This window comes from Pteronotus mesoamericanus, unplaced genomic scaffold (genome assembly GCF_021234165.1).
Source record: "Pteronotus mesoamericanus isolate MK-2021 breed Mesoamerican mustached bat unplaced genomic scaffold, CSHL_Meso_final scaffold_174, whole genome shotgun sequence".
Lineage (NCBI taxonomy): Eukaryota > Metazoa > Chordata > Mammalia > Chiroptera > Mormoopidae > Pteronotus > Pteronotus mesoamericanus.
In genome coordinates, this window is record NW_026555309.1 from 23708792 (window position 1) to 23732941 (window position 24150).

Here is a 24150-nt window from a genome sequence, read left to right on the forward strand (position 1 = left end):
TTGAGGGTCATAGACCAGTCCAAAATCTAATAAAAACTCACATCCAAGGGCACTTACACAAAAAAGTGCACACAATTTCAGGGAGTTCACTTAGCCTTTGACCCCAGTCTCAGAAACCCAGCCCTGCCAAGTATTTTCTTCTCATCCGCCTCAGCTTTCTGTTTCCTCTACCTGTTTCAGTTTTCTCCGTCTTTCGCCTGAGTTCTAATTTGGTCTCTCATCTGAATCTCTGACTTCTATCTCCCATCTACTCGTCAACCAGATACTGAGACGAACTTTCCAATGCAGATGCTTGAGTGCCGGCCCCGTGGTTGGTGCCTGGAGCCAGCTCAGGCTGGCTGGCGAGGGCTGGTGTGCACCCCTTCCCAGCCCTGAGTTTAGTGATTTCAGGTCAGTAATTTGAAGTCAGTCATAGTAGGAATATTTATATTCTGAGCATTGACAAATGCTACAAGTCATTTCTTTGATTTTCCTTTGATGTAGAGAGCAGGTTTACCAGCATAATGCCGCCTGTATTTTCAGTTTGGTGTTTCCCATTGCCTGAAGTTCAAACCATTTAGTGTATAATCTGGCCTCAAACTTCCTTCCTAGCTTCATATCCCACTCCATAATCTCCAGCCACATAAAGCCGCTCACAGCTCCCTGGTTATAGTTTATGATTTCCACATCCATAACCCAGAATGTGCCAGTCTCAGCACGAAGAGCCCCTCTTCTCAAGAGCCAAACCTGCTTTGTTGAAAGTCGATTATAAATATTGTCCTTTCTGTCAAGCCTTCCCCAATACTCCCACTCGAATCCAATATCTGCTCTGTGCTCCAGTACCAATACTTTATCCCTCCCATGACATTGAACAATGATTTAATAAACATTTATTTAGGGCCCTGTAGGCAATGGCAATGTAGTTTCATCTGTTCTAAATTTATTGTCAGTTCCTTCTGAGCAAAGATTGTTTTATTTATCATTTTCATTCCCTGGATTGACCCTCCATGCTAAGTATAGAACTTTATTCATTGTAGATATGATAGATATGATGTGCAATAAAAGTTTGTTAAATTTACTCAAAATGCTTTGTTTCCAGTGCAATTCAACATCTTAGTTAATTTTTAATAGTGACCCTGATAGTGAGGCTGCAATGAATGCCATGCATGCATATGTATTATCAACTTCTAACAAAACAGAAGCTAATAACTACAGTGTGGCCCATTTGTCTTTAAAGGTACAGGGGCGGACTTCTGGACAGTTAATTTCTTGTTCTCAGGTTAGTTCGTAACCTGCCTATATAACATTATTTGACTATATGCTGTGAACCCCTACTGAGGACAGTAAGGCTACTTTTAGGAGCAGGTTTTTGCCTAGGTTTGATGGATATTAACTGAGCTAGATGCTACATCTTTCCTATGACTCATTCCACACAGCAGGCAGGAAGGATGACTATTTCTATTCCTAAATTCCCAAAGAGGAAAATAAGGCAAAAGAAGGCTGTGTGGTTTGTTCACATTTAGCATGAGATGTGATAGCATAGGCACTGACACAAAGCAACCAGACAGCATTTTAATTGCTCATCTAACCTCCAGAAAGTCACCATCTGTTGGAATTCTGAAGATTAAAAGATATAAAACCTGACAGAAAACTGAAAGCACATAATAAGCCTTAGAGCCAAGTCACAAATCTTGGAAAACATCCACAGTAAGATGTAATTTATCTACAAATAAGAAAAGAATAACACCATCCATTAAAAGAAAAGGCCAAGAAGCATTTATATGGAGATAGATCACAAAATGAAATGGTGTTTTAACCTTTGAAAGACAGTTCATATTGAAAACCTTGTTCTCTGTGGTTGTGGTAATGCCCCTCCCACCTTCCCCCAAATCGAACCTTGTCCCTGAACAATCTGTATTTTTATCACTGAGATTAGTTTTAATCAAATTATCTGAGGCTAGATGGCATTTGACCATTGTCACAGAGCAACGCTATTCATCTCTGGAAATGTCAAAGTTTTGCCACAGACCAGTTGTTAATTTTGTATATATTTTTAGAATCTCACTGTTAAGTAAAAATTATAAAATCTGAAACTGAACTTTAGTCCCTCACGTTTTTCTAGGTGCCTCTGTAATTTAGAAGCTTTTCATGAGAGAAGCTGCAGGCCTGGGAAAGGACTACCCACCATGACCTGCCCAGTTAGGAATTTTTTTCTTTTTCTTTTTCTTGTTCAATTACAGTTGTCCCATTTTTCCCTCTTTACTCTCTCCTACCCTACCCATCCCCCCACCTTCTACATCCAATCCTTCCCCCTCCTTTGTCTTTGTCCATGGGTCCCTTAGGCAATTTTCTTGACCCTTCGCCCTCTTTCCCCCATTATCCTCCCCCTCTCTGGTCGCTGTCAGTTTGCTCTTTATTTCCATGTCTCTGGTTTTATTTTCCTTGCTTGTTTGTTCTGTTGATTAGGTTCCACTTACAGGTGGGATCATACGGTATTTGTCTTTTCCCAACTGCCTTATTTCACTTAGCATAAAACCATTCAGTTCTATCCATGCTGTTTTAAAGGACAGAAGTTCTTTCTTTCTTTCTTTCTTTCTTTTGCTGTGCAGTATTCCAGGAATTTGTAATTTATTACAGCACCCCTCCCCCCCAATATATTCACATAGTCAGAGATATCTCAAAAATTTTGAAAGCTAGCCCTGGCTAAGTGGCTTAGTTTGTTGGAGCATTGCCCCGTGCATGAAAACGTTTCGAGTTTGATTTCCAGTCAGGCACATACCCGGGTTGTCGGTTTGATCCCCAGCTGGCGCATATAGGGGAAGAAACTGATCAATTTTTCTCTCTCTCTCTATTTCCCTTCCTCTCTCTCTAAAATAAGTGAACATATCCTTTGGTGAGGATTTAAAAAAAGTTTTGAAAGGTAAAGATTTTAGCCAAATTTTAAATATATGTAATACTTTGATAAGTATTTATTATACATGTTTTATAAACACATATTTATGTATATCAAATTTCCTCTTCTTTTCACATAATGAAAGTATTTACTTCCCAGTCTATCATTCCTACAAGAAAAGCCCAGCCTTATGTAAACTTCAGAAAAGGCTATGTAATAAAATTGACCTTTTCTGGAATTTAGGACAGAACCTTCTATCTTATCTACATACATAAGCTTAATTTTAATTTTTTCACTTCTACATTAGGAATAACTTTATTATTCAATGTAGACAGATTTTAGAATTATGATTTATTAAAATCCCTCTATTGCCAGTGTTTCTCCCACTGCTTCTGAACTTGTTAACTGAAGTTTTTATGACAATCTAAATTTAACATTAATAATATGTTGGATTTGCTAACTCATCCAGAATTCCAGCCAAATGAATTAGAAATAAGAATGGCTTTTCGAACTCTAAGGTTAATTAAAATCTGCATATACTTTTGGTAACTTAACTTCTTTTACATATTTAAAGGTTTAAGGGAAATAGGGATTTAAATAAGTTGTAGTCTGAATACAGATGAAGACTTTTAAAATAAAGAGAAAATTAATTTGGCTAATTTAGCAATTTAAATAAACATCAGAAAATATTCTATGATAAAATATTCTTTATCCTCCTGTTTATTTAAAAATCTTGGCCCTGGCTGGGTAGACAGATGGTTAAAGTGTCATCTCAATATGCAAAGGTTGTAGGTTCAATCCCTGGTCAGGGCACATACAAGAATCAACCAATGAATACATAAATAAGTGGAACAACAAATGAATGTTTCTCTCTCTCTCTCTCCCTTCCTCTCTCTCTCAAAATACAAAAATCAATAAATAAAAACTTTAAAAAATTTATCCTGTGTTTTAAAAAGTAAATAAATAAAAATTTGTGACTAATACAGTAATTTGAAGTCACTACAGAAAACTTAGAAAGTACAAAAAATTATAGTGAGGGAGGAAATGACACTCGATTACTCCAAACATAACATAACTATTCTCATTTTAATGTATTTCCATCTGAAGACTCACATACATTTTCTGAGTCATACATATACACACATAGTTTTTTTCCCTTTTATGAAGCTAAGATCACAATAGATACTGTTCAAGCTTTGCCACTATAACAGAACATGTTTGTAAATTTTTTCCACTGAATCATTAATTATATTTAAATTTTTTCTTTCCACCATCCTAGGCTAATTCACTTGTGAACGGCTGAGTCTTTAAGGCTTCTAAGACAAACAATCCTCACCACATTTACTTACTATCATCCAACCTACAACTAATAGCACCCAGAGTGGTCCTCTTAAAACACTAATATGCTAGTGTTTTCTGCCTTACTTTAACCTTTCAATGGCTGCTGAGTGGTCTGGGATAACACTGAGTTTCTTATACTGAAAATCCACCTGCCTATCTACTCTTCAATCTCATCCTGATCGAGGTTGCGATTTGCTTATCAAATTCCTATTGTTTGGAATTCTTACAGTTCCTCCTTGGTGTCATTTTAAATTCTTTCCCAACTGCAACCTTTTCACGTGCTATTGTGTCCATGGAATGGCTTTCCCCTCCCTCACAAAGCCAACTGCGACACACCTATCCTTTGTGTCTTATTGTAAATGCTATCTGAGTTCTTTAGGGAAATCACAGATATGTTTTTTCAGTCCTCCAAAGTCCTTCATAGCACTTATGATAAGAGTAAATGTTTTATACGTAGGATATTATTTTTTGTTTTACAATATTTAATTCATTCTTGTTTCATACACCTTCCCGCACTTTGCTATTCTCACTGAGTAATACCATAGAAAGTCTTCTAAGTCAACCAGTATCTGTTTTTTAATTGCCACATACTATGCCATAATACAGATGAATCCTAATTTATTCAGTCATTTATCTTTTGTTGAAAATTAACCTTGTTGCCAGTTTTTTGTTACTATACACAATGCTGAAATAAAAATCTTTGTATTTTGTGTTGATGCTTTTATTTCAATGAACAAGGGTTTTACAAGGATTTGCATGCTACTATTAAGAAATGTGGTTAAACTGAGTTTTTAAAAAGCTGCAAAAATCTTACATTATAAACAATATATGTGGGGAGACCTCCCACAAAATGGAATTTATTTATTAAAAATTGTCTATTTATTTTTATGTGTTTAAACTTCAGTCACCTTCAAAGTACTCTCCATTTGATGCAATACACCAATTGAGATTTTTTTTGACTACTCAAAACAGTTTTTGAACTCGCCGATTTTGATGCCTTTTAGTGCTTCTGCTGTTTTTTGTTTCATCTCTTCCATGTGGGTAAAATGTTTCCGTTTGAAGAATTTTTCACCTGGGGATACAAAAAAAAGTGACTTGGATAGGAAGGTGGGTCATGGGAATCATGTCTCTTTTGGTCGAAAACTGCTGAACACTGAGCACAGTATGGGCAGGTGCACTCATAAATCATCTATCATGAAATGAGCAAACTTGTTCAGAGTCTTCAAAAGCAATTCACTGAAGCTGAATAGTCTCTCACAACAACGTCAGGTGGTACACTGATACAGATGGGTTCCTAGAACACTCACCTAGCAGGGGAAGTCAGTACTTCAAGGGGCCTGCCCTGGAGAAGGTAATTCCCGTTTTTTGGGGGTCCCAATTGTATAGAATATCATTTTCCCTATGGGCCCACCAGCCATAGGTATTATAGATTTTTATCTAGTCTAATGAAAATAAAGTGATATACCACTTTTATATGGTTACAGTTACATTTCCCTGTTAATGAAGTTGAAGATCTTACTCTCAATTTGTTGGCTATTTGCGTTTATACTCCTGTATAATTGCCTATCCTTATATGGGGGTCTAGCAAAAATAATGCCCTTTTTTATTACAAAATCATAAGCATGTAATTCTGTAACATAACAATATCACACACAAGCATATCATGTGACATTTTAGGTGAAATGTTCAAATTAAAACTACAAATTATTACACCCATTTTATTAATCTACCAGCCATACTCAAGCAGGCCTTACTTCTGCTGGACCCTGTATATTGCCCATTTTCCTTTTCATTATTTTTCTTTCTGTCAATTTGTAAAAGATTTTTTGTATATTATAGATTTTAGCTCTTTGTGTGGTATATGCAGAATAACCGGTTTTTCCAAATCAAACATTTATAGATGGACATGGTAGAATTTTTCTTTTTTTTTACCTTATAAAAGGTACAAATTTTAAACAGTCAAAAATGTTAATCTCCTTTTATGAGTGTCTGCTTTCTCTGTTTTAATTAAGAAAGCATCATCTACCTCTTGTGCAGTCTTCAGGGTTTGTTGCACGATATTTAAGCTTTTTACCTTAATCTATTTTTTATTTAACGCTGATTGCATATGGCATAAGATGTGGTTCACTTCCATTTCTTCCAAGACAAATAGCCAGTTGACTCAGCATAATTTTAATAATCCCTCTTTTCCCCTATTGAATTATACCATTATTTTTGGGATGTAATAAGTATTTATGTTTAATAGATCTATTTCTGAATTTTCCTGATTTTCTACTATTTATTTCTATTTCAATATTATGTTGATATTATTACAAAGAACTTATTTTTAGTATTATGAGATCTAGTAAGGCAAGAGCTATACTCACATGATTCTTATTATTTGCATATTCTGGCTATGTTTTGACATTTAATACACTACATATATTTAATATAATTTTATCCAATCTCCTCTACATAAAATCAGAGTTGTTGGGATTCCAATTGGAATTGTAGCATTTATAAATTCTAGATAGTTTATGTTTTATGATATTGAGTTTTAGCCTTTCAAGAACATTATAGGTTCCCCAAATCTTTTGTCTTCATGGATAACTTAGCTGGATTCTTTCCTCTCAGTAGTTTGCAGATGTTATTTCACTGCCTTTCAGTTCAGTTGTGAATGAGATGTCCAGCATCCATCTGATTTTGTATTCTTCTGTAGACTACTCTTTTTTTCTGTATGAAAGCTTGCAAGACGGTGAGTGTTGTTAGACTTTGCTTAGGTGGGTAAATTTTCTCATTCATCCTGTTAGGAATGTATTAAGTCCTTTCAATTGGCAATGCAGATCTTCCTTCAGCTCAGAAAACAACAACAACAACAAAAAACCCCAACCTTATTTGTTTGATCATTCCCTTTTCTACATTTGTTTCATTCCCTTCCTGTGATCTCTGTTTTTCACTTTTTAATTTTCTAGAATCTATCCACTAAGTCTCTCATGTCTTCAGTTTTATACCTTTAATTTCTACTTCCCTCTGTTCTTTGGGATAATAATTCAGGTTTTGGCAGAAATCATCCTCTTCTTCATGTATATTCTGAATTGTATAGATGTGAAAAATCATGTCTTAGGTCCAGAAAGTGCTCTAATTTTTCTCTTCATTGTTTGTCTCTTCCAGAAGCTCTCTTTCATTTGGGATGGATTCCATTAATTCTGACTGAGTTTCCAACTTCTGGCTTTTGGTTTGCTTACATGAGTGTTTTTTTCTTTGGCTGTCTATAAGGGCTCTGACAACATTCAAGTTCCCTAAGTAGCGGCATTCTCAAGGGTAGCAGAAGGTCATGTGTCCTAGCCTGGGTGCTCATTATATATATGTACATATACATGCAGGCTGGCAGCCAGTTTGCTGGTGGGGCTCCTGCAGGAAGAATAAGGGAGAAATGAGCATCCCCACTTCTCTAAGGGCCAAGCTTTCAGGGTACAGTACTCCCAGATTTTACTTTGAGACTCACATTATTCTCTAACTTCTAAGTCCTGTAGAGAAGAAATTCCAGTACCAGTTTTCTCTACCAAGATGCCAACAAAACCTAGAACATTATTTGTACACCTCTGCCTATAGAATCCTCTAGTCATTTGTATCAGTAGAGGCAAATGACTTGAATTTAGGTTATAGAAACAAGGAGATGGAAAGAGAGCTGTGTTTGGGTCATCATATCCTTAGAATACCCCTCTCAAATATTTTTCAAAGTTTGTCTTTCCCTTCTAAATGTTCTTTGTGCTCCAGAAAAATGCAAACCATGTCTGCTTTATTCACCTCTGTCCATCCAGGGCTTAGCACTATGCCTGTAACAAATAAATAAGGCCTAATTGTTTACAGAATGAATGTTTGTGATATTAACACTCAAAGAATTTTTTTCACTTAAATATTCAGGATATTTTTCAATTAAATAAATCTTTTTCAATTAAATATACCTATTTTCCTTCATTCTTTCCACAACATTTATACTTTAAAAAAAAACTTTCCAAATGAGATATGTGCTAAACTTTTATGCAAAGATTCAACGGGACTTACCACTGCTCTCAGGTAGTCAAGAGTTTTGCTCATCTTAGTGATTCATCGACTTCCCCTGGGTGTATCAGAGAAGAGCGAGAGTGTCCTTGTTCAGCTGGCATATGTTCCTCTTACAAAAGGACATGCTTGCTTTCATCTCAGGAGCAATCTCAGTTCAAACTCCCCATAAAACTAAATGGCTCTCAGGAAGCCATGTAGTTGGAATTAGATGGGCAACATATGACTGTGTTTTTTAAAGATAATGAAAAAGCACACTGGAGGATTTATGTTCTGGGTTTTTTTGTTTGTTTGTTTGTTTTTGTTTTTTGTTTTTTTTTTTAACTCAGGGAACTAGAAACATTAGCTGCTTTACCAGTCAAGAACAGGTGCAAAGTGAGTGGTCAGGTGAGCCACTGCCCAATAGAGAAAAGCTGTTCTTGCTCATAATGGACACATTCAAAGGTGAAATAAAAACGTGTTCTGGACTTTTTTTACCAGTGAATTTCCACATACATTAAAGAACAGAATTTTTGCGATAAAATTTCCTTCTAGCTAGACTGTGCTCCTCTCATACCCATCTTATTCTCTCCTTTATGCCAATGGTTCTCACACTCTAGGGAGCTTTAACAAACAAGGACCAGGCCACAGCCCATACTAATTCAATGGAAATCTCTGAAAGTAGAACCCAATCATCTGCATTTCTTTGAGCTCTCCAAGTGATTTCAATGTTTGAGAACCAGAGCACTAGGTTCTTTCTACTCTAAGAATTTTCCAAGCGCCAGCATCATTGATATGACCTGGGAACCTGTGAGAAATGTCAGGCACCATCCCAAAACTACTGAGTCACAACCTGCAAGTTAAAAGGTGATCACTCTGCACATTCAATTTGAAGAAGTACAGAGCTAGACCACCTGGTTTTTCTCACGGTCCTGGACAGGCAAATTCCAGCAATTCATTCAGAAGTTGCTAATTGAGTATTTATCCCATGCCTAACATCTTGTTAACAGTGCAAGACATACTGTTCAGGAAGACAGAAATTTTTAGGGGTCACTGGAGCAATCTAGCGTAAAATGCATTTTAAGATGCATCAGATCAACTTTAGATCTTGTTGACCCAGCAAAAGTAATGAGTAGAGTTGGCTGTTCTACTCAAACAAACCAACCTCTTGATGGCCACAAAGACATAATAGATCTTTATTCCCTCTCCCCAGAAAAGTTGTCACATTTAAGGCATATCACTCTAGTAACAGTCATCCCTAATATATCACAAAATATTTGAAAACCAAATTGCTAAACTAGCCTTTGATATTCTGATTGGCAAAGGTGGTGTTGCCTAGGACATCAACAATCTGGGCATGGACACCGAGGTAGTTGGAGAGACTTTTGCACATGTTCTGGACATTTGATATTATAGCTGGTATATAAGCCTTTTGGCTGATTTTGTAGACAACTCTTCCACCTGCGCTGATCACATTCAGAGTTCTATGGAGCCCACACCCACCATCCTCCATGCCAGGAAAGAACCACTACCCACCACCCTTCCCATTACCTCAGAATAATTGAAGAACTACATTCCAGTTAACCACTGTTATCCTAAGCTATTCGGCTGAGCTTTGGGAATTTGTGGGCAAATTGCCAGTCACTCCTAATTATATAGTCCCAGAAGATTAAAAAACCCAATCAGTTAGTTGAATAAGGATCTCTGACATTTGGGAAGTTTGACTCATCAGAGATGTGCTCACATCAAATGCACTGTATTCAAGATGTTTGAAGTGAAGCGGGCAAAGACACAAGGATGGGGAGATTATAGGATAAGATACATTCATACTTATTTTGTATCTAATCCTTTTACATATCTAATGTCTAATATTTCAATGCTAAAATAATCATTGATAAACTTAAAAATATGCATATATTGGAGAAGGCAACTCAACATTTTGTACAAATAAATTACATAGTCAGGTAGTTTGTGAACTACTACATGACATATGGTATAGATCTGACTTTCTCTCTGAAATCAAAGAATAAAGCTCCTTATTGTCTTCTCTATATGTACCAGCATTTTTTTTCCTGCCTCTTTTCTGTTATCTAACTCTATTTTCATTGATTGCCTAATCAAACTAATTTTTTAACAGATCCAAAACTTAAAGACTCAGATCTTAAGTTTAAACTAATCTTTATGCTGCAAAGTATGATTTACTACCATGTGAATGTATCCCCTGTCTTTCAGTTTGAGAGTAACAGAAAAGAAAAGAAGGGGAAGAAGGTAAGGGAAAGGAAGGGGTAGGAAAGGAGAAAGAAGAAGGAAGCAAGGGAAGGAGGGAGAGAGGAAGGGAGAGGGAGAGAGAGAAAAGAAAGAAAAAAATGAAGATCAAAAAAAGGAAGGCTATGATATCGATCCTCTCTTTTATTTTTATTTATTTATTTTTTTTGCTGGTCAGCACTGGAGAAGCTAAGTGCCCGTTAGCATGGCGAGGCAGGCTGCCTGGCAAGATCAGAAAAGTAATCAATGACAAGACGAGTATGACAAGATGAGTACTATAGATTTTCACTCCCCCTTCTCTTGCAAAGATGAAACCCAGCACCTCATCTCTTTCTTACTTGTCAGTAGCAAAACCATTTGTAAGGACTAAGAACTATAATGATGAAAGAACAAAGTGCTAAATGATAGGGTTTCAAGATTTCTTATGTCTCCTTAATTGTAACGTATTTTTACAAAAATTGGTGGATATTGACTGACTCATTACCTTTAGGATGATAGAGGACTAATTACTAAAGAATACTTAATGACTATGTTAATGAAATACAGTAAATACTATATTTTTTCCCTGTGAACTGTTTTCCAGGTTTAATAGATACAGTGCAATCATAAAATATTGTTTTAATAATTATTTTTAATTCTAAGTTAAAAAATTTTTAAAAACTCTTTAAGAGTAGAACACCCTCAAGATACTAATCTCTGGGAACTCATATTTTTTTGTTCCTAACCCCAAGGTAACTACTAAGTTACCTGTATTCATCTCTCTAGGCTTTTATCATACTAAATGGACATATGTAGAACATATGTTTTTAACTTAACAGTTACATATACGAAGTTGTCATTCCAGAGACAGAATTTAATACCTCCCTCAGCAGCTGCCTCACTACCCAACCATTGCAGGCAACTCTGTCTTTTCAACATGTTGATTAGACTTAGAATCTTACAACCACACACAAGAGTAAAAGTGAAAGTGGCACCAATGAGGGTGTTATCCAATTTGTACTTAGACCATGGTGCTAAAGAACTCTTAATTCTGCTTTGAACATAGAGCTAGTTTCCATTTTTGTGGTTCAGAAAACTGCCTCCTTCTTCTGTCATCTAGTCAGTGGCCTCCTTGCTAATCATGCTTATGAATATTCCCTTCCAGGGCACAGAAGCGCAGCTACTGCTGTGGCCAAGATTCCCAGCTGAGCTCACTAATGCAGACTCAGATGTTAGTTTAGCTCTTGTCGATCGACCAAAAGACAGTCATTCTTAGCTTCTCTTACAACTGGCTGTGGCCACGTGACTAAAATCTGCCATAAGTTCTATGTGGCAAAGTTGGAGGCTCTCTCTAATGTCTCATTCCCACTTTCTCCTTTATGCCCTCTTCTATCATATGCTTTGGAATGAGTTGAGCAAAAAGCCCAACTCAGCTGAACAGAGAACCTGGGCCCCTTGACTTCATAGACCAGAGCTGCCAAGCCTCCCATGGTTTGCAGACCTTTAGACTACTGATTGGGCGAGAACTAGATTTCTTTCCTCTTTATATCCCTGTTTTTATTGTTATTGTTTCTTTGGTAGCACACACCTGAAATGAAACCTATCTGACTTACTATACAAGCCACAGCATGTATCTTAGACAAGAACATCCAGATTTTGGTGATGCTCACAGCTCTCATCCAAATGCCAGGACCACCTGGTAATCCATTTCCTACATGGAGTAAAAGGTGTGGACATTTTTAAGGGTGATGGTATAGCCTACTTCAAAAGATTTCCTTAGTGAGAGTTACTATTATAAAAAAGAAACATAGTTCACATAGACATATTGCACTCCTAGGGTTACGGGGACAATTGTTATCTAGGCTATTTGTCCGGAATAGTATCATCTGACTTTGATCTGATCTATGGAGAATTGTTCTTTTAGAATGGTGTATGATGAGGCTTGATCACCAGATACGTTGACATTTGGGGAGGAAATAGTTTGCTGGCAGCCAGGCCTGGAGCTGCCCCTACCCCTGCCCCTGCCCCTGCCTGGCCACTCCCTCCCCCAGGGCTGCTGCAGGAGACTCACTGCAGAATGTCAAAGGCAGACAATAAATTGATGAAAAGCTAATTACCACTTGGAGATAACAATCTGATTGCAATGACTAGTGCATAATACACAGATTCAAGGTGAATGGCTTCTAAGTTTCCCAGGTGAGTAAAGGGCTATCCATCCATTTGTGGGGTAAAATACAATAGGTACAATATTTTATCTTTATAAAATATATACTCTCCAAAGAGCTTCAGAGGATTTGAAAGATATGCCAATAACCTCTAAACTTTTTGGAAACACTCCAAAGATTATCTGAACTCATTTCTAAGCTCCATGACAGCCCAACCCAGTACTAGGATCCTTCTCCTGGTGGATAATTAGAACACTGACTTTCCAGGAATGAGCAAGACCATCTTACATGAATTCTCTCACGTCTCCTCCCTCCCTGGCAAATGTTTCCTGATGAAGATTTATGCACCCAAGAGCTCTCTTCTTTGGGATACTTCGGTCCTGCCTGGCTCCTGTAGGACCTTGTTGCATCAGTCTGTTCCATCTCTTTACGTTTTTAAACTCTCTCTTTCTCTTTCTTCCCTTTCCCCAAACTAAAATGAACTTCAAATATACCTCTTCAACTCCCTTTCCTCCCCAAGCTAGCGAGCTGCTTCTCTTGTTGCAAAGCTTCTGGAAAGAGCACCACTATTTGTTACCTCCATTTTCTCACACATTCTCTGTGTTGGCTCCAGTATCTGGACACTGTCCCACTTCTAACCAATCTCCTTTGCTAAGGCTCACTAATGTTGTGCTAAATTAAATGGGTTTTTCTTAGGCCTCATTCGGCTTGTTCACTAATGCTTCTACCCATCATTGGTTTATGTCCTTTTCTCAAGCCAAGCTCTTCCTTCAGCTTATACTGACCCCTTCAGGGTCCCTCATTATTGGTCATATAATTCTTGAAATGCTTGGCATTCGTTTAATCTTCAGTGGCCCAAGTCTCCTCCTCCTCCTATGATTTCTTCGGACTCTGATTTTCTAGCAAGCTTTAACCTACTCAACAATGAAGTATTCCCCAAAGTTTACACCTAAGCACCTCAAGTTTCTCACTATGAGCTATGTGCTGTCCTATCAGAAATACCGCTTCCATAGTTCTCATGATTAATTCCAGGCAAATAATTCTCAAATAAACTGTCTCCAGCCTGAAACCTCTTTTAAGCTCTAAATCAGACACAATTTGTACATTCTATATGGTTTTTGTATGAAGCATAAAATTCAAAATATCTCTACAGAATACATCATTTTATATCTTAATCCTAACTCCTCTCATCTGGGTTTCTGGTCCCAATTACTTACCATTTTTTTACTTTTTAAAAAAATTTATAATACAAGTATTATTGTTTATCCCGCTAGCTCATGACACTCTCAACCTTGTAGCCATTGACTCAACAACTTTGAATTAAGGAGGAATTCTTTTATATGCCATAGCACGTGTAAAGATCAAGTATAAGTTTCCTGAAGATGCTTACAAGTTGAGGCCGGCCTTAACAACTCTGCCCACACAATGACACTTGTGTTCATCCACTTATTGTCATTCTGAGACTCTGAAGGCAGCCTGCATAAATCCTTTTATTGTTCGTTGTTATTGCTTCATGAGAGGTCTCACTCCCTTCGCTCTCCTCTTATATCCAAATGATCCTCTACATTGTTTCCATAGTTACCAAATCTAAAATAAATCCAATGCAGATATTTTTCTGGTTAAAAAAAAAAAAGGCCTTTAGTTTCTCTCCACTGTATCCCCCCCACCCCAAAATTTATTCCCCTGCTTAGCACTGAAATTTTAACACAATTTATTTGTGTGTTCCTCAAAGATTCTTGAGCACTGTATGTGCCTACTCACAGCCTAGATGATGGGCCACCAATCATTTTACATACAACATACACACAAAAAAGCGAGGACTCTTACAGAGTTTTTTTTTTTAATCAAGCAGTTGTCAATAATTCAAAAGTAATCTGTCTTTATGATTATTTTTAGAAAACATGACCAGAAATTCAACCTATATCCTATAGCAACACTGCACAGAAAGTATTTTCCTTTCCATTTCACTGAAATTCTTCCTTTCTCTGCAAATGTTTTAGAGCTTATTAATTGTTCAGTCCTTAAAAATTCTTCCTTTGTCTATTCAGGCAGCTTTTCGGTTTTTCTCTGGCTTCGAATTTATTTGCTGTGGTTGTTGTTTTTAATTAATTACTGGAATTCTTCCTAATGAAAGCATATCCTTCCTTCCTACTCGTGCCTTCTTAGGACCGCCTTCCTCTGTCTTTTGTCATCATTATTCCCACAAAAAGCCCAGAAAAAGGGGTTGGGAAAGAAAGAATCTGTTCAAATTGGAAGAATGCTAGGGAAAAGCTTGAGAATGATTACATATCCAAATATCATGACTTCAAGTAAAAAAAAATACAATGGAATTTCCTTGCTAGAGTTTTCTGTGCTGGGAGGGTGATGAAGGGGGACATACTGGGCAGAGAATGAGACACATGAGTTGGTCCCACAAGAATGAGTTATTGAGCATTGTCAAAAGAGCATGTCATTTGAGACAGATGAGAGGACATACATGGGAATCAAACAGTGGTGGGACCTTAGCAATGACACTGAGGCTGTGGAACAAAATTCCCAGTTGAGAGCCACAGACAAGCATGAAAAAGAAAGCAGCAGAGCTCCTGGCCTGGACATAGATCCAGACTTTAATAATAGCATCAATGAAGCCTCAACTATATGTGCATGTGTGGGGGAGGGGGCAGCAGGAGTGTTATAGGGAGGGGTAACAGTTGGTATCAGAAAGAACAAAAATGAAGAGAGGCACGTAGAGGCTTGTGTGTGTGCCGTCACCCCAGAGAGCGGGAGACTTCAGATGCACCAGGGAACTAAGGAGGACTGTGGTTCTGACTAATGTATGGGTTCTGACCCGTGTATGGATAGTGCATACAGGGGAGCCTTTCTAAAAGGAGTGTTGGGATGCTGATCTCATTGAGGTGCTTCCTGATTTAGAAGGGATAGACCCAGAAATTCAATTAATTTTGAGTCTGTTTCTTCCTGCTTGCAAATGAAGCCAGCAGTGAGTTCCAAGGACAGGAAGGAGCAGAGAAAACTGTGGGCTGATATTTCCTACCTTTCCAGTATTATTACCAATTGCCTATTCCTCAATTTAAAAAAATTGGTATGTCTCTCAGGGGAGTTGCCCAATATATAACTGTAGTTATTTGTTCACAATTTATAATTATTGGTTATATAACATACCTCCTTAATCCTGTTTTATGTATGTATTATTTTGTGAATTTATTGTTTATTTTATAATATGTAAATACCCATAAAACCACTAGCCAAATCAGTAATAAAATGAAATCCAAACATAGCTTTATTTATGTTCTCCTTCTTCAATTTCCCCCAAGTTGTAAATATTATGAAACTAGAAAAAAAAAAAACCAGGGGGCTAGGAGAGGGAGATAACAGGGAAGAAGGAGAAGGCACAAGCAAAGGAACCCGCATAGAGGATTCATGGGCATGGACAATGCGGCGGGGGGGGGGGGGGGTTTGACTGTGGGAGTGGGGAGGGTAGGGGACAGGGCAGGGGAGAGCAATGGGGGAAAAGGTGGGACAACTGTAACTGAACATCAGTAAAAAATGCCAATGGAAATTTTAGAACTAAAAGTACAATCTGAGATGAAAAATTCACTGAATGGACTTAAGAGCAGACTGAACACTGGAACAGAATGGATGAGTGAACCTGAAGATAGTTAAATAAGAACTATTCAAACTAAGGTACAAATAGGAAAACACACACACACACACAAAGGAGGGACAAAGTCCTAGTGACCTGTGGAATAATGACAAACTCTATAAAATGTGTATAATTGGAATCCCAGAACAGGAAGAAAGAGATGTGGGTAGGAAAAATGGGAAAAAACAATAGCCCAAATTAGACAAAAAAATATAAACCCATACATCCAAGAAGCTTAACAATGCCTAAGCAGGGTAAATCCAAAATGGGTAAGGGTTAGTGGGAATAAACAGTTTCTCTGCCAATGAACATAGATGTCTCAGAATGTGGTCTTCATAAATAGATTTCATGGGTTTAAATCTCACTATCTCATTAACTAGTTGTATAAACTTGAGCAAGTTATTTAACTCCTCTATGCCTCACTTTCTTCAAATGTAAGGACAACAACAGTACCTATTTCTTAAGGTTGTTATGAGAGTTACCTGAGTTAATACATAAAAAACATCTGGAGCATAGCCTTGTCCAAACTAAGCACTCAAAATTTTAATTTTAAATAGAAGGGGAAATTTCAATTAAGAAAACAGAAGCAATACAGAAAAACTAGGATAAAGCACAAAATTTTGAATTCTATATAAATGAAATAATTTTGCCCCCTATACATTTATATATTATTTAGCTCTTCATACCTATGCTTTTATATCCTAGAACTCAATAAATCTAAAAGAGTAGATGTTACATTCAAATACATGACAATTCTGTTTTTTCAGAATGCCAATGTTTTTGATATTAAATATACTAGTCATAACAATACATTTTTTGCATAGCATAATTCTCCAAAATGTGCAAAGAATTCATGACATGAAAATTGGATTTTAATACTAAGTGTGCTCCTCTTCTATCTAGATGTAATAATAATCTCTGGAGGAAGATTTCTTTTTATACACATATATATGTATATAAAAGCATTTAAGTGACAGATTCTCTATAATTTAGCAGACACGGAAGATGTATATACCATATATATTTATATCATGTTACTTCTTTAAAACAATCTATATTATTATTTACCAGTGAATTATCTTCTGACTGTCCTAGTTTAATTTTACAGTAGTCTCTAACTTAAATTATTAATAAAATTACAGGTAATCTAAGCTGACTTTTGAAATTAGTTACAATTTTTTAAAAAATCACTAACCTAACTAGAAACTAATTTAATTCAATGATAATGACTCTAGTTACCATTTCTAAAATCACGATTCACTTAGGAGTTTTATGTATCAAAAAACTTAAAACATATACAAGTACAGAGAGGTAGGAAGACTTTTACTCATTTAATCAATGAATATTTATGTAGGACCTACTATGTGTTTGGGACACTAAGTGAACAAAATTCACAAAAATATTCTTGATCCTTTTAAAACTCATATCTGAATATTCTCAATTGACAGGTCACCTCTATTGTGTTTTTATACAACATGGCAGAAAAAAAATACACACTGAGAAAGGCTTTATAGCATTTCATGGTTAATCTCTAGGAAAACATTTTCCTGCCTCCTATAAACTCCCTCATTATCTGCCTACCTTATGTACTGCTCTCCCTTCTCCCTCTTCACAGAACTTAATCATAAATGTCCCCCAAAATTCTGGGGTCAGTACTTTTTCCATATTTCTGAATTTATTTTCCTGTTTTTCACTCTTTTTTGATTCACATTTTTTAACAGCTTGAGTAACCATTATTATCCTGATACTAGTTCAATGGCATGGTAGAAATATTGGACCAGTTGATGGTCAAAAATCTGGGAGCCAGTCCTAACTCTTACATTTAATTGCTTTGTGGCTTTGGGCTTAAATGTTATTTAAGTTCTTGAGGCTCAATTTCATAATCTGTAAATTGAAGAGATTGTACCAGATGCTGTCTAAGATGCCTTCAAGCAATAAAATGCTGTTATTCTCTGATTCTCAAATATAAATCTTCATTTCTGATCTGTCACTAACGGTCTAAAGCTACAATACCGGAAGTCATTAGGGTACTTTTAGTTTGATGTCTCATAGTCTAAAATATACTATGTAAAAATTCAGATAAGTCTAAAATAATTGGTTTCTTGCCAAACTTTCTTTTCTTCCAAATTAATAATATTATTCAATTGTACAACGTGAATCCATGTAATGAATGATTAATAGCCAATAATTGGTTAGTAAGAGAGCGCAAGTTTAAAGTTGTGAATGATCAAATATGTCAAAAGTGGCTCGGAAAGTATCTCAGTACTGTTGACATTTTGGCCAAATAATTCTTTGCTGTGGAGCTCTCTTATGCATTGGAAGATGTTTAGCAGCAATCCTGGCCTCTACCCACTAGAAGCCAATAGTGGGGGATAGTCGACATACTCAAAATGTCCAAATCAATAAAGTTATTGGTGAAAATAAAAAAAAAAAAAAAAAAGCTGTAAGAGAAGCTGTGTCCCAAAAGAAAGTATTTCCTCTTTGGTGAAGACAATAAAATACAGGGAAGTGTCAAAGGTGGGAAGTTTTACAGCCAGCTCTCAGCTCAAACTTTTTTCTTTTTCTGTCTTAAAGTCCACACAAGTTCCACAACCTCGCTCACTGTACAAAATACTGACAGATAACATTTCAGGCACTTAGAGAGTTTCATGCCCTGTCTGGTGCGGCTCAGTGGATTGAGCACCAGCCTGCTAACCAAAGGGGTGCAGTTTCGTTTCCCAGTGTGGGGCGCATGCCTGGGTTGTGAGCCAGGTCCCCAGTAAGAGGCGTGCAAAAGGCAACCACACATTGCTATTTCTCTCCCTCTCTGTCTCCCTCCCTTCCCCTCTCTAAACATAAATAAAATCTTTAAAAATATATAAAAATAGAGTTTCACAAGAAAATGGTAGCTCGGGCTCCACAGCACCCAATATGCAATTGCATTTTTTTATCCAGCTGATTTTGGCCATCGTCCCCCCACAGTTCACTTATTATTTCCTCCTTCTCACTGGTTATGCTGTGCCCCTAATCTAGAAGGTGCCTCCACTTCTTTCCGCTTCAAGAGAGGCAGTACCAAACTTTAAGTTCTAGCTTTAAAGATAGCTAAAGTAGTTAACTATCTTTACTAAGTAACTATCCTTACTAATTTAGTAACTACCCTTACTAATTTACTGAGGAGTTAAGCTTTAAGGGTAGGTGCGCTGTAGTCCAAATGACCTGGGTTTATTCCATCTTTTATTATCCGCATGACCCTGAGCAAGTCCCTTCAGCTCTCCTAGCCTTAGTTTCCTCAGCTGAACAGTTAGCACTGAAGCTGCACATGGTAGCTGATATGTAAATTTTAATTGCTATTATTATCCAATTCTAACTCATTCATTGTGTTCTTTTAAATGCAAGAGAAACTGCCTTTTCCTCCCTTCCACTCTGACCCTAGCTATGTAATTTGTTTAAAACACACACACACACACACACACACACACACACACACACACTCTATCCTCTTTAAATCAACCCAAACTTTGGTAGTATTTATGAAAATTTACAATTTTACTTTCAATTTTAATGTCAGACTTAAGAAAGAAAGATTACCCTACGGTCTATCCCAGGACTGAAATACTGAATTACTTTCTGGATTGCTTTTAGAGGTGGATGAAGAGGAAACTCCACTCCTGGAAAAGCTCTGTTCCCTTTCTGCACTCTACTTCTTTCTTTCTTTGCCATTCTCGATGCCATTGACATACATAGGAGTGAAAAAGGAGGTATTGCAAGTAACTTTTGTTACCTGAGGCCGCTCGCCCTGAGTCCAGCGTATAGGAAAGCTGAGGCTGGAGTAGTAGGAGAGAGCTGGAGGACAGTGAACAGCAAAGCAGAGAAAAGGCGGGTACATCCAGGACTGGGCCTTTTCTTGGTTTGGTGCCTTTATGTCCAGAAAAAAAACTGAACAGAAATTTTAGAAAACCTGAGGGCATTCACTTGAAACATTTTCGATGAAACAAAAGAGAAACTCAAGTTTGCAACCAAGTTCCAGAAAACATTTAACCTACTGTGGATGACTCCCCATATCCTTATTTCCAAGTTGGGTTAGATCAGTAGCAAAATGGTCATGAGTATAAGAAGAGATTCATCAAACCACCTTATACCCAGAAATAAATCTTTCCTGTTATCTGAGATGCAGGGAGAAGAATAAAGACAGAGTAACCAAGCACATTGCTGTTACAATATAATCCATAACACAATTTGCATCTGGAAATATCCTTTGACTGTTAACTGGTGCCTCCTACACAAACCTATGGAAGAATACTTTATAAAAAATCCAGGGTTTTTTTTGTAACTCAAATACCAGATTTGATAAATAGAGGATGCTCCAAAACAACTGAACAGTTGGATCTGACATCTGTCTCAGCTCCTCATAATATGTGGCTGCTCCTCACCTTTGTTTTCTGAGGCAACATTACTTCTAAAGTAGCATTGCAGGCAGGTGTTGTTTTAGGATTGTCAGTTTGCACCAGACTTGATGTAAGCAGGTAAATAAAGAGTTTTGCTGAAAGACGCCATGACAAAGTAAAAGTGTTATTGTTATGCTTCTCCCTGCATGGCTGTAACATTTTTTATTCTTCTCTGAAATAAATCAAACTTACCCTTGATTATTTACTGGCAGTTGATTTTCCTGCAATGGCAAGGAGCTTCCATGAGACTCTAAACAGATGGTTTTGCTAGTCTTCATCTGAGATGGTTAAGATGTTGGCTAGGATGAATGTATGCTTTCTGCGGCATAGTTCCTCCTTGCTGATGTTCTCATTTAATCAGGCAGGTCATGACAAATAAAGCACGAGATATTATACCCTTCCACAAATATATACAGCAAGATTCAATAAGTAGTATAAAGTGAATAAGAGTAGCCAACATGTACTACAAGATAACTATATGGCCAGCATTGTGAATAAATGAATCACTTATTCAACAATAGTACATCTTTTAATTGAAGTGATGAAAGTGAGCATCCTTGGCTTGTTCCAGATATTAGAGAAAAAGAATTAAGTATTTCACTATTAATTTTTATGTTAGTTGTATGCTTTTTGCACATGCTCTTCATCAGTTTGAAGAAGTTTCTTCCTATCCTTAGTTTTTTTCATTGTAAATGGATGTTGGAGTTTGTCCAAAACTTTATCTACATTTATTGAGATGATCATATGGTATTTTTCTTTATTCTGTTAATAACATAAGTAAAATTGATTGATTTCCTAATGTCTAAGCGAATTTACAGTCTTGTGTTCATTCACATATTCTTGATTAGTCTAGCTACGGATTAATGAATTTTGTTGATCTTTTCAAAATCTACTATTGGCTTTCTATTTCACTAATTATTTTCTCTTACCTTGATTATTTTCTTCTGTTTACATTTATTCTGCTTTTTATTAGCTTCTTATTTGGAGGGCCTTTAGTTATTGATTTTAGACCTTTCTTCATATCTAATTAAGCATTTAATCTATAAATGTTCCTCTAAATACTGCTTTAGCTGCATCCCACAAATGTTGATATGCTGTATTTCCATTATCATTAAGGTCAAAGTATGTTCTGCTCTTGTCATTTCTTCTTTTAGGAAAGATTATTTAAAAGTATACTATTGAATTCTAAATATTTTGTGATTTCCTAGATATCTAATTGTTATTGATGTATAATATTCTTTCCTCAGAAAAAAATATTCAGATTTATTCAATCTTTTAAAATTTGCTACAATTTTTTTATGAGCTAGTATGTGTTTTGTCTTGGTAAATGTACCATTTGTACTTTTAAAAATGTGTTTTGGAATTGTTGGGTATGGTGTTGTAGAAATATCAGTGAGATGAAGGTGGCTGACAGCATCATTTAGGCCACATTGTCTTTACTGATCTTTTACCTAAGGGAGTAGTTTAAAAATCTGAATGCAGAATTGTTATTTCCTCCCTTTAGTTATATCAGATATTTTAAAGAACCTTAAAACTTTTAAATATCACTTACTCCCTCCTGCCTTCTGTGTTATCATAGTTATCATATTCATTTGCCATTTCACGTATAGTTTCTTTGTTGTACAATTTTGTTGTACATAAACTCTATAAAACATTTAATTATTCTTTTATATAGTCAATGTTCATTTGTATTTACACACAAATACGCTTTTTATGAATTTCTATATTTCTGTCCAAGAGTATTTTTCTTCTGATTAAAAATTTCTCCTTAAACCCTGGCTGGTATGGCTCAGTGGATTGAGTGCTGGACTGCAAACCAAAGGGTTGCTGGTTCGATTCCCAATCAGGGCACATGCCTGGGTTGTAGGCCAGATCCCCAGTAGGGAGGCGCATGAGAGGCAACCACACATTGATGTTTCTCTCTCCCTTTCTCCTTCCCTCCCCCTCTGTCTAAAAATAAATAAATCTTTAAAAAAATTTCTCTTTAAAATATTGCTTTATTCAAGTTTTATTTTGTTTGAAATGTAGGCCTTCTGGTGACAAATTATCTAATTTGGTTTATCTGAAAACATGCTTTCTTCACCTTTATTTTTGAGGAGAGGAGTATTTTCGCTGGCTGTAGAACCCTTGGTTGGTGGCTGCTTTCACACAGCACCGCTGAGGGTTCTGGCATATGCGCATGCCTCCACCCACCCTCCTAGAAGTACAGCTACTATTTTAAATAGGTTGGGAAAACTCTCTGAGGACACTAAAGTTAAGTAGTTTCCTGGATACAATTAGTCTTAGAATACCTGGGAGAAAATCATTCCAGGAAGGAAATTTAGAGACTGGATGGAAATACATTTTTCACATTGAAGAAACTCGGGGGACCATCAGTAGATGATTGGATCAAAAAGTTATGGTACATATACACAATGAAATACTACGCAGCAGAAAGAAAAAAAGAACTACTAAACTTCGCGACAGCATGGATGGAACTGGAGAGCATATGCTAAGCGAAATAAGCCAGGGGGCGAAAGACAAATACCATATGATCTCACCTATAAGCGGAACCTAACCAACAATACAAAGGTGCAAGGAAACTAAGACCAGCAACACTGAAAGGAAAAGAAATCAACAGAGACAAGAGGGAAGGAGCGGGAGGGGGGGGGGCGGGGAAAAGGAAGGGAAGGGGAAAGTCAATGAACATATATCAAGGACTCATGGACAAAACCAAAGGGGAAGAGCTGAGGGAGGGAAGGAGAGAGGGGGCAAGGGAAAGTGGTGGGGGGTAGGTAGAGACAAATGTATTTGAAAAAATAAATTAAAATTAAATTAAAAAAAAGAAACTTGGGGGAAACAGGAAAGCATAGCTCGGGTGGCAGAGATGAGTAAACACTGTAGGAGAGAAATTGGAAAACTATCTTTGGTTCGCATCACATAAGACATTACAAGCCAAGATAAAGTACCTGGATTTTAATCTAGTTAATTGGAAGCCTTTGGAATGTTTGTAGATGTGTTATAATTTGATAGGAATTACTATTTTTAAATTGCTTATCTCCTTTGTCTTCACAACCATGCCGTTTAATCCTCACAAGTCTTAGAAAATTTAATGTATCAAGTGCTATAATTATCTCCATCACAGATGACAGGACTGAAGCTGAGAGCAGATAAATGACTTCTCCAAAGTTACTGAGTCAGTAAGTGACAGAGCTTGAGTACTTATCTGTACTCTCGACCTGTAAAACTGTCTGTAGTCATATTTTATACTGATTTTTACTTTAAACTTTCTCACAGATCCATAGTACTAACCATTGCAGAGAATGTGTGAGATTTGTTTTTTCAAATGGAGATTTTTGTGAACATTTCTAAGAGTGATAGACTTTAATAGGCTTCTTTTCTATTTGAGATTTTGCACCTTGCTATTATGCATATGAAAAGATTTTTCATTAGAAATGAAATCCA